General features: G+C 46.4%; 1 protein-coding gene and 1 pseudogene across 1 annotated transcript in view; one reads left to right on the plus strand and one right to left on the minus strand.

Annotated features, from left to right (window-relative positions):
• LOC134396281 (zinc finger protein 420-like) overlaps window positions 1-10,515 on the minus strand; it is a 918,719-nt gene that overhangs the window by 710,437 nt on the left and 197,767 nt on the right. The gene's annotated exons all lie outside the window — the stretch shown is intronic.
• LOC134396985 (zinc finger protein 420-like) overlaps window positions 4,314-10,515 on the plus strand; it is a 36,090-nt pseudogene continuing 29,888 nt past the window's right edge.

Raw genomic sequence — 10,515 nt, forward strand, 5'->3', positions numbered from 1 at the left:
ACACTTTATTAACTTTTAATGGCATTAATTCAGCTCTGGTTACACTCTCTCTCTCTCGTTGGGGCAGAGTCAGAACTTCATTTTCAACCACAAATCTGGTTCCTTTGGGATGGGGGTTGCGGAACCCCCTTTGAGACAGGTGCTGACTCTTACAAACAAGGACCGGGGGCCTGTTCTTTTCAGCTTCAAACTGTCAAGAAATTCAAGCATGTGGGCTTCCCTTGTGCCCACCCTGTGCAAAAATCATTGCTTTGGGCCTGTTCTCTAGAAATCAAAGTATCTACGCTTCCGCAGTAACTGGAAAATGTATTAAGATTGCAACCATGAGACCATGTCTTGTGAAGGGTATTGAAACACTAGTTTTACAAGATTGTGTGCCTACTAGGACCATTAGAGGGTGTCGTGGCTTCCTTTAGAAATAGCTAACCGTGAAATGAACAGGTGGGCACAAGTTTCTCAGTAATCATTGATGTATTGTTTTTCTGTCCTTGAAAAGATTGCACTCTGCACATGTGTAAAATCCTTGCTTATAACTGGCTGAGCAGCTTACCTGTTACTGTTTTATGATTGTACGGAGCGGTTCTGCCTTGTTTCGAAGGGGACTGACCCTATAAGGAGGTTAAGGCTTTCCTGAAAATAGCGGGCAGTTCCTTGGGTCCTCTGAGGGCTTCCGCCTTGCAGTGCTAAGCGCTGCTTGTAATAAACGTTCTCAAAAGAGAGAACCGTGTCTTTGAGTCTTTGACCACCACTCAGCGATCCCACTTAGAGGAGACGCACCTTTCCAGGGTTCCTCGATACCCCCTCGAAATATCAGCACTGAAGTTTGGGCCTGTTAAATTAACAGTACGTCGTTAAAATATGTAATTCCCTACCAGAGGATGCAGGGATGGCCATGAATTTAGACTGTTTAAACAGGAGGTTAGAGAAATTCCTGGAGGAGAAGGCTATGAATGGCTGTATCCTACCTCCAGTATCCTAAGCAGTATGTCTATGTACACCAGTTACCGGGGAACATGGGCTGGAGGGTGCTGTGACACTCATGTCCTGCTTGTGAGTTCGTAGTCAACAGCTGATGGGCCACTGTGGGGAGAGAATCCTGGAGTAGATGGGTCCTTGTTCTGATCCAGAATGGCTCTTCTTATGTTCTTATGATCACAGGAAAAATGAATGGATTTGTGAAGTTCTGGGGCAGGAGGGGATCCTTCTTCAGCCAGTGGCAGAGTCTCCCCAACAGGACAGGAAGAGCATTTGTAGACACCAAACTGCTGTGTTTACAGTGGACGATGCTGCATATCAGGGAATGTCTGGAAGGTTCTGTCTTTCCTTCTGGCTGGTTTTCAGAGGGTGTTCAAGCACTCTGCTTATGCCAGGGTTGATATCTTAGCCCCCTGACAAAGACACGTCGCAGTGTGTCTTGGATAGTAGATCAACTTTAGAATGAGATCTGAAAGGTAAAGCGATTGGGAAACTCTGCCCTTGGCCTTGAACTGACCCTTTTCTTTCCTTCCCACCTCCCCCTTCTCTGTCTGGGATCCTCCCTCCTGTAAACAAAGTAAGTTTAAGAAAACTTACACTTTTGGAGCGAATGCAGCTTTTGTGCTCACAGATGCGGGTTCTGATGGTTCTTGTGGTCATACCAATGTTCAATAAATTACATGGACTCTTGATGGCATAAATCGCAAAAGCTGCATTCGCTGCAAAAGACTTCAGGCACCTCTGGTCAAGCATTTTCTTGATATGGGCCATGATGACAAAGACCTGAGATTCTGGATTATTGAAAGGATTGGAGGATATGGGACAAGAGTAGACCGTCAACTAAGAAGGAGGGAAATATTCTGGATTTTCACCTTAAGGACATTACAACCACAAGGACTCAAGGAAGAGTACAATTGAATGCCTTGGTTGTAATCCTGTTCTTCTATTTTAAAGTACAGCTCTATTGTATTCCTTTTCAGTCATTTCTTGTCATTGTTTTGATATATATTTTCATTCTTATATGTAGTAAGTATTATTAGGTTTGTATTAACTATGGTTTAAGCATCATATCAGTCCACTCAGTCCCGTTTAAGGGAGCATACAGGCCGTTAGTATGGTTGCTACACGTTTTAGGATTTGAAAAGCAACCTAATCAGGAGCAAATTTCGGAGAGTACTTACTCCTCAATTGGTTGAGGAGGTGCAGGGAACGCTTATCAAATTTACAGATGACACAAAATTGGGTGGGATAGCTAATACCCTGGAAGACAGAAACAAACTTCAAAGTGATCTTGATAGGCTGGAGTGCTGGGCTCAAAACAACAGGATGAAATTGAATAGGGATAAATGCCAATTTCTACACCCAGGAAAAAGAAACCAAATGTATGGTTACAAGATGGGGGAAACTTGGCTTAGCAATACTACAAATGAGAAGGATCTTGGAATTGTTGTAGATCACAAGCTGAATATGAGCCAACAGTGCGATATGGCTGCAAGAAAGGCAAATACTATTCTGGGATGCGTTAATAGAAGAATAGCTTCAAAATTGTGTGAAGAACTGGTTCTCCTCTATTCAGCACTGGTTACGCCACATCTTGAGTATTGCATCCAGTTCTGGGGACCACACTTCAAGAAGGGTGCAGACAAGCTGGAGCATGTTCAAAGGAGGGTCACGAGGATGATCAGGGGTCTGGAGACAAAGCTCTAGGAGGAGAGATTGAAAGAATTGGGCATGTTTATGTCAGGTTTTCATGTTAACCACCCTATTGCCTAAGTTCTCTAGGAAGATAACAAACATACCTAGGGAGGTTGTGGGCTCTCCCACACTAGAGGCCATCAAGAGGCAGCTGGACAACCATCTTTCAGGTATTCTTTAGGGTGGATTCCTTCATTGAGCAGGGGGTTGGACTCGATGGCCTTGTAGGCTCCTTCCAACTCTATGATTATACATACACCAGTTTCTGGGGAACGTGCGCAGCACTCATGTCCTGCTAGTGTTCTTCTTACGTTCTTATGATCACAGGAGAAATGAATGGGTTTGTGAAGTTCTGGGGAAGGAGGGGATCCTTCTTCAACAAGTGACAGATTCCTCCCAACAGAACAGGAATAGCATTTGTAGACACCCAAGCTCCTGTGTTTACAGTGGAAAATGCTGGATATCAGGGTTTAACTCTTAGCCCACTGACAAAGACACAAGTTCCTGTGCTGTGTGGCTTGGATGGTAGATCAACTTTAGAATGAGACCTGAAAGGTAAAGCGATTGGGAAACGCTGCCCTTGGCCTTGACCTGACCCGTTTCTTTCCTTCTCTAATCCCTCTTCTCTGCCTGGAATCCTCCCTCCTGCTCCAGGTCCAGGGGATGTTGGCCAGAGCACCCACAGATTTCCCTGAGGCAGAGAAGGCTCCACCGGGCATCACACAGAGGCTGCTGGATGGGCGAATCTTGCAGGAGGGTGACGGAGGACCCTCCTCACTGGGTAAGGATTAGTGGACGTTTTTCCCCATGGTCTCCCTCCCTCAATTACAACTGAGGTGCATGAGCTGTCTTAATGTTCTCCTTGAGCCTGATTTTGCTGGGGGAGATACTCAAAAAGGAAATGTTGTTTAGTAACTTGGTTCGAGGGTATCAGACCCACTCTGGCCCGGTCTTACACACTCCACAACTAAGGTCCTCCTCCAGGCGCCTACTCAGAGGGAAGATCGGAGGACAACAACAAGGGAGAGGCCTTCTCTGTGGTGGCCCCCGAACTGTGGAATAATCTCCCCAATGAGGTTCATCTGCCGCCGACATTGTTATATTTTCAGTGCCAGGTCAAGGAATATGTAGTTAGCAATATGTAATTAGCCTGGGTCTGTTTTTTTAGGGTCATAGTTTTTAAACTTGTTATAGTAGTTTTATATGTATGTGTATATTGTATGTTTTTTGTGGTTTTTAATAGTTGCAAATTATTTTTAAGTGCTTTTATGTTATGTTAACTGCCCAGAGATCTTCGGCTGTGGGATGGTAAACAAATGCAATCAATCAATCAATCAGTCAACACTGATTCCAATAAAACAATGAAAATGGGAATGCTTAAGAACATTAACTTTACTTCTCACTTTCCCACTTTCTTTGCCTTCCTCACAGGGAGCGGAAAAACCTGCAGGGGAAGTGAACTGATCCTGGGGGGTCCTTCGGGGCCTCGTTCGCGTGGCGTTGGAGTGGAAGCGGTTTCTGCACAGCCTGGGCAGGTAGGGGAGTCCTGGGGGCCTCCGTCCCCTGCATATCTCTTTGGTCCTGGAAGAACCTGCCCCTTTAGCCTTTGCTCTTCTCCAAGATGGCTGCTGGGAAGGCCTTGAATGCCACTCACGAAGCTCTGGCATTCAGAAGGAGGACCTCACCATCCTTGTCATCAGGGATTGCTACATAATGCTCAAAGAGACAGTAATTTCTTCTGCTGCTTTCAGGTTCCGGTGACTTTTGAGGAGGTGGCCGTGCATTTCTCGGAGGAGGAGTGGGTTCTGCTTGATCCACGTCAAAGGACTCTGCACAAAGAAGTCATGGAGGAGAATCGTAGGATCCTGGCTTCTCTGGGTAAGAAATGGGGTTCCTCTGAGTAAGGCTCTCCAGCTGCCTCTTGAACGCCTCTAGTGTGGGAGAGCCCACAACCTCCACTCTGGGAGGATCGAGAAGAGATCCTGGCCCTCCTCTGTGTGACAACCTTTCAAGTATTTGAAGAGTGCTATCATGTCTCCCCTCAATCTTCTCTTCTCCAGGCTAAACATGCCCAGTTCTTTCAGTCTCTCTTCATAGGGCTTTGTTTCCAGACCCCTGATCATCCTTGTTGCCCTCCTCTGAACCTCCTCCAGCTTGTCTGCATCCTTCTTGAAGTGGGGTGCCCAGAAGTGGACACAATTCTCAAGATGAGGCCTAACCAATGCTGAATAGAGGAGAACCAGTTCTTCACACAATTTGGAAGCTCTACTTCTTTTAATGCAGCCCAGAATAGCATTTGCTTTTTTTGCGGCAACATCACACTGTTGGTTCATATTCAGCTTGTGATCTACAACAATTCCAAGTTCCTTCTTGCTTGTAGTATCCCTATTAAATCTAATTCTGTTCTATTCAGCCCAGCACTCCAGCCTATCAAGATCACTTTGAAACTTGTTTCTGTTTTGCAGGGTATTAGCTGTCCCACGCAAATTTGTGTCATCTGCAGATTTGATGGTAATAATAATAATAATTTTATTTCTTACTTGACTCCCCACTCTGATCGAGGCAGGGAACAACATCAAGGCAGAGAACGACATTCCTCGCATCTCCTTATCCAAATCATTAACAATTATGAGAGCCCTCGGTTCTCGTCCCCACTCGGCCTTGGAAACCCACTGGGTGACTTTGGGCCAGTCACATACTCTCAGCCCGACCTACCTAACAGGGTTGTTGTTCTGAGGATAACACCGCCTTGGGTTCCTTGGAGGAAAAAAGGTCAATATAAATGTAATAAATAAAAGCAAATAAAAATGTTGAAGAGCACTAGGCCCAGGACTGAGCCCTGCGGAACCCCGCTCATTACCTCCCCCAGTTTGAGAAGGTACCATTGAGAAGCACTCTTTGAGCCCGATTCTGTAGCAAACTGTGAATCCACCTAATAGTTGTTCCGTCTAGCCCACTTTTAGCTAGTTTTTTTAATCAGAATATCATGTGGTACTTTGTCATAAGCTTTGCTGAAGTCAAGGTATATTGTGTCCACAACATTCCCACAGTCCACAAGGGAGGTTACCCGATCGAGAAATGAGATCAAATTCATCTGGCAGGATTTGTTCCTGACAAATCCATATTGGCTCCTAGTAATCGCTGCATTGATTTCAAGGTGTTTACAGAGTGACATCTTTAGAATCTGCTCCAGAATTTCCCCAGGGATGGATGTTTACTTATCACTGTTTACTTACGTAGATATTACGTAGATATTATAATTCCAATCTATAAAAGTGGGGCTAGGAATGACCCAGCAAACGATAGACCAATTAGTCTTCTGAATACCATTAGTGTATTATACGCAAGACATCTGTGTACAAAACTGTGCGACGGGATGGAGGAAGAAAGCATACTTGAGGATGAACAAGCAGGATTCAGGACAGGGAGATCTACTTTTGACCACTGCCTAATTCTGCAACATTCGGCAGAAAAATACACCCGTAGCAGTAGCTCCTGGCTATAGGCAGCCTTTGCAGATTTTAAAGCGGCATTCGACTCGATCCCAAGATCCAATTTATGGGGAAAACTTAAAAACGCCACAATTGATAAACGCCTACTACGGTTGATGGCTAAACTGTATAGCAACACAAGCCTTAGAGTAAGATTTAACAGAGAAGGTCAGCTCTCCAACCCAATTACAGCAAATAGGGGGGTCAAGCAAGGATGCGTTCTGGCCCTACATCTGTTTAACATATATAGAAACTCCTTGATCCAAGGGCTCCAAGCTTTAGATATACACGCCCCAAAAATAGCAACTAAGAGAATACCCGCTGCTGCCGCAGAAGGTAAGTGAAGGGGGGTGGGGGGTTGCCTGGGCCCACCTTCGCCCCTGCAGTTCGTGTGGCGGCGGGACCAGGAAGGATGGGGGGCTATCTTCTCTGCCAGCGGCGGGCTTGATAGCCCGGGCCTGCCGCTGCCGCAGAAGGTAAGTGAAGTAGGGTGGGGTGTTAAGTGGGGTGAGGGGGGCCTTTTAAATCTCCGACGTGCCTATTACATATGACTTGGAAGTCACATGTAATAGCCACATCAGAGATTTAAATGCATTTTAAAATACTCCTTCCAAAAACTGCATTTGCCTTGCATGCTGCAACCTTACACTGTTAGCTCACATTGAGAAATCCATCCAAAAGGTTAGCTTCTTTCCACCTGGCTATCCCAAAGCACATATCCCATATGACTTGGATGTACTTTGGAATAGGCAGGTGGAAAGAAGCTAACTTTTTGGATGGATTTCTCAATGTGAGCTAACAGTGTACGGTTGCAGCATACAAGGCAAATGCAGTTTTTGGAAGCAGTATTTTAATATTCATTTAAATCTCTGATATGGCTATTACATGTGACTTCCAAGTCATATGTAATAGGTACGTCTGAGATTTAAAAGATATCTGGTCATCCTCTACACAAAGCCATGAAATTCAATAAACAAAAACCCTACGTTAAGGATGTACACTTTTCCACCAAGCACCAAAAAGCGGTGAAATTGGGAGTTAAGGCTCACCAGCCTTAACGCCACATCCTCCCTAAGGAGGCAGAAAGTACCAGTCAAATTCTCATTCTCCCAAAGCAGATAAACCATGAGGACAGGATGGAGAATAGGATATGCAGAGGTGACTGTGGGGTTGTAGAAAACTGATGACGAACAACTTAGAGCCATCTACTTCTTTTTTTTGTTTAGAGCAGCCCTTCCCCAACCTGGTGCCCTTCAAAGGTGTTGGACTATAACTCCCATCATTGTAAGTCATTATGTCCCATGGTCAGGAATGCTGGGACAGCAGGATGGGGAATGTGGGGCGGTGGCTCCAGGCAAGCCCCCACCCTACCCCACTTACCTGCTCCATCATCGCTGGGCCCGGGCTTGAACTGAGCGCCCTGGTCCACCCGGAAGCAAGGCCGCACCTGCAGCCTTGCTTCTGGGTGGACCCAGGGGCTCTATTCAATCCTGGGCCAGGCGATGACGGAGCAGGTAAGAACCCCCCACCCCTGCCTGGCCCCTTATCTGGACCTGCTGCCACCACTGCACAAAGTGTGGCAGCTCCAGGCAACCCCCCTCCTGCCTGGCCCCTTACCTGGAGCTGAAGCTGCATGAACTGCAGGGGCGGCGGCTCCACGCAACCCCCCCCCCCCCCCCGCACCCCATCACTTACCTTCTCTGTCATGGCTGGGCACGGGCTTGAATCGAGCCCCTGGGTCCACCCAGAAGCAAGGCTGCAGGTGCGGACTTGCTTCTGGGTGGACCAGAGCGCTCGGTTCAAGCCCGGGCCCAGCAACAATGGAGCAGGTAGGTGGGGTGGGGTGAGGTGGGGGGCTTGCCTGGAGCCACTGCTGCAGTTCATACAGCAGCGGCAGCAGGTCCACGTAAGGGCCCAGGAGGGAGGGGGGGTTCTTACCTCCTCCGTTGTTGCTGGGCCCAGGCTGGAATTGAGCTTCCGGGTGGACCAGGGCGCTCAGTTCAAGCCCGGGCCCAGCGACGATGGAGCAGGTAAGTGGCGTGGGGCATACCTGGCAGCAGGGCCAAGCAGGAGGGGGGTTCTTACCTGCTCCATCGTTGCAGTCCAACACCTTTGGAGGGCACCAGGTTGGGGAAGGGCTGCTCTAAACACAAAAAGAAGTAGGTGGCTCTAAGTTGTTCATCATCAGTTTTCCACAACCCCACAGTCACCTCTGCATATCCTATTCTCCATCCTGTCCTCATGGTTTATCTACTTTGGGAGAATGTATCACTGATACTTTCACTGTATCACTGATACATCACTGATGTATCACTGATACTTTCTGCCTCCTTAGGGAGGCCGTGTTCCCTGTAATAACAATGAGATAGAACAAGTCTCTTGTTTTAAATATCTAGGTGTCGTTTTCCAAGCTTCTAGAAGGAAAATGGCACAGCTCAACTCTACCTCCTCACTTACCAAGAAAAGCTCAGCAGCCTTTCTGAGGTTCTTTCCTACACGAGGAGGAAATTTTATTCCAGCTGCAATTAAACTGTTTGTGGCAAAATCGAGAGCACAGCTCTTGTATGGAGCACAATTGGGACCATTTTCCAACTTAGCCATATATGAGAAAATACAATCGGGCTTCTTAAGGTCATTATTTCTGACACCAAGAAGTGTCTCCAATGCGACATCACGAATGGAGAGTGGATTAATTAGAATTGAAGCTAATGTATGGCAAATTACTATATTTGCCTGGTTTAGACTTAAGCTGACCCCAGCAGGGCTGCTTCCTCTAATTTTGCAAGACAATTATCAGATGAAAAGGTGGAACAATATCAAAGAGAAATTATGCACCTATGGGCTCTCTACGGAACATCTACTAGCCATAGGTTTAGAAAAAGCCAAAGACCTTGTAATGCAGCGTATTTGGGATATTGAACTGCAGAACGATCTAAGCCAAATCCTATATATTTACCGTTCTCTGCAAGATGTACAGGGCAGTGGCCCTGTGGCCTATCTGAGCTCCCTTACATATTATAAATACAGGAGGGCATTTACTAGGGCTCGCTATAAAGCTGTCTCTTCCAAGTTCACAGAAGGCAGATATCCAGGAATTCCAGTCCCCCAAAGGTTATGCCCATGTGATTCAGGTGAGATAGAGACATCCTCTCAGGTGCTTTTACACTGCTTGTTCTACTCAGAGGCCCGGTCAGGCTTAATCCATCCTCTACTACAGGACTTTCCAGGTAACACAGAAGAATATTTATACCATGTTCCTCCTTGCCGATAGAAACCCCTCAGTTACCTATAATGTTGCTAAATTCTGCCACTTGGCTCTGAGGACACGTCATAACCTATTAACCTCAGAGGACTGTTAAATCTCTGGGAGATGGGAACTAAGAATCTGTACTACTTTGTATGGTTGCTGTTGCTGGATTAATGTTATGCTGGTCTCGGACCATAATAAAGTGATTGATTGATTGATTGCATTAATTTCAAGGTGTTTTCAGATTGACTTCTTTATAATCTGCTCCAGAATTTTCCCAGGGATGGATGTCAGACTGACTGGTCTGTAGTTCCCAGGTTCCTCCTTTTTGCCCTTTTTGAAGATAGGGACAATGTTAGCCCTCCTCCAGTCGTCTGGCACCTCACCCGTCTTCCATGATTTTGCAAAGATAATAAACAAAGGTTCTGAGAGTTGTTCCGCTAGCTCCTTCATTACTCTAGGATGCAGTTCATCATTCCTTGAACTCATTCAAGGAAATTAGGTGTTCTTTGACCATTTGTTTATCAATCTCAGACTGCAATTCTAGCCCATCAACTTCTGCTTCACTTTTTCCAGGGGGGGTCATAGACCCGCTTTTGGGAGAAGACTGAGGCAAAGTAGGAATTGAGCACTTCAGCCTTTTCTTTGTCATCTGTTATCAATTTGCTTTTTGTGGAGCCACATGGGTTTCTTCTGTAGTATATAGACATCAAAGACCATGTGCTTTATATAGAGTCTGGCTTCCTCCTTACATTATTGTGAAGACTATTAATAGCCACTATTAGATCTGTTCTCTGTGTTAAGCTGCAGGAGCCTTCATCCATTTTCCCTTCCAAGGTTACGTCTCCCTCCGCCATAGGATTCAGTTGAAAGCCCTCCTGATGAAGTTCTTCATGCTGTGGCCAAACACATTCTTTCCAGCCCTTGTGAGGTGCAACCGTCCCTTGCCATCAGTCCATCCTCCAAAAAGCGCAAATGGGTGACCTGCTTTGCGACGCTTTCTCCTGAACCGACCTGGTTCCGCCTTTGGCAGAGGTGAATCAGGCTGCTCTGCTATCGCTTCTACGAAGCGAAGCGGAGCACAGCCCTACCTGTAACCTCCACAAG

The sequence above is a fragment of the Elgaria multicarinata genome, chromosome 3 (assembly GCF_023053635.1).
Source record: "Elgaria multicarinata webbii isolate HBS135686 ecotype San Diego chromosome 3, rElgMul1.1.pri, whole genome shotgun sequence".
NCBI lineage: Eukaryota > Metazoa > Chordata > Lepidosauria > Squamata > Anguidae > Elgaria > Elgaria multicarinata.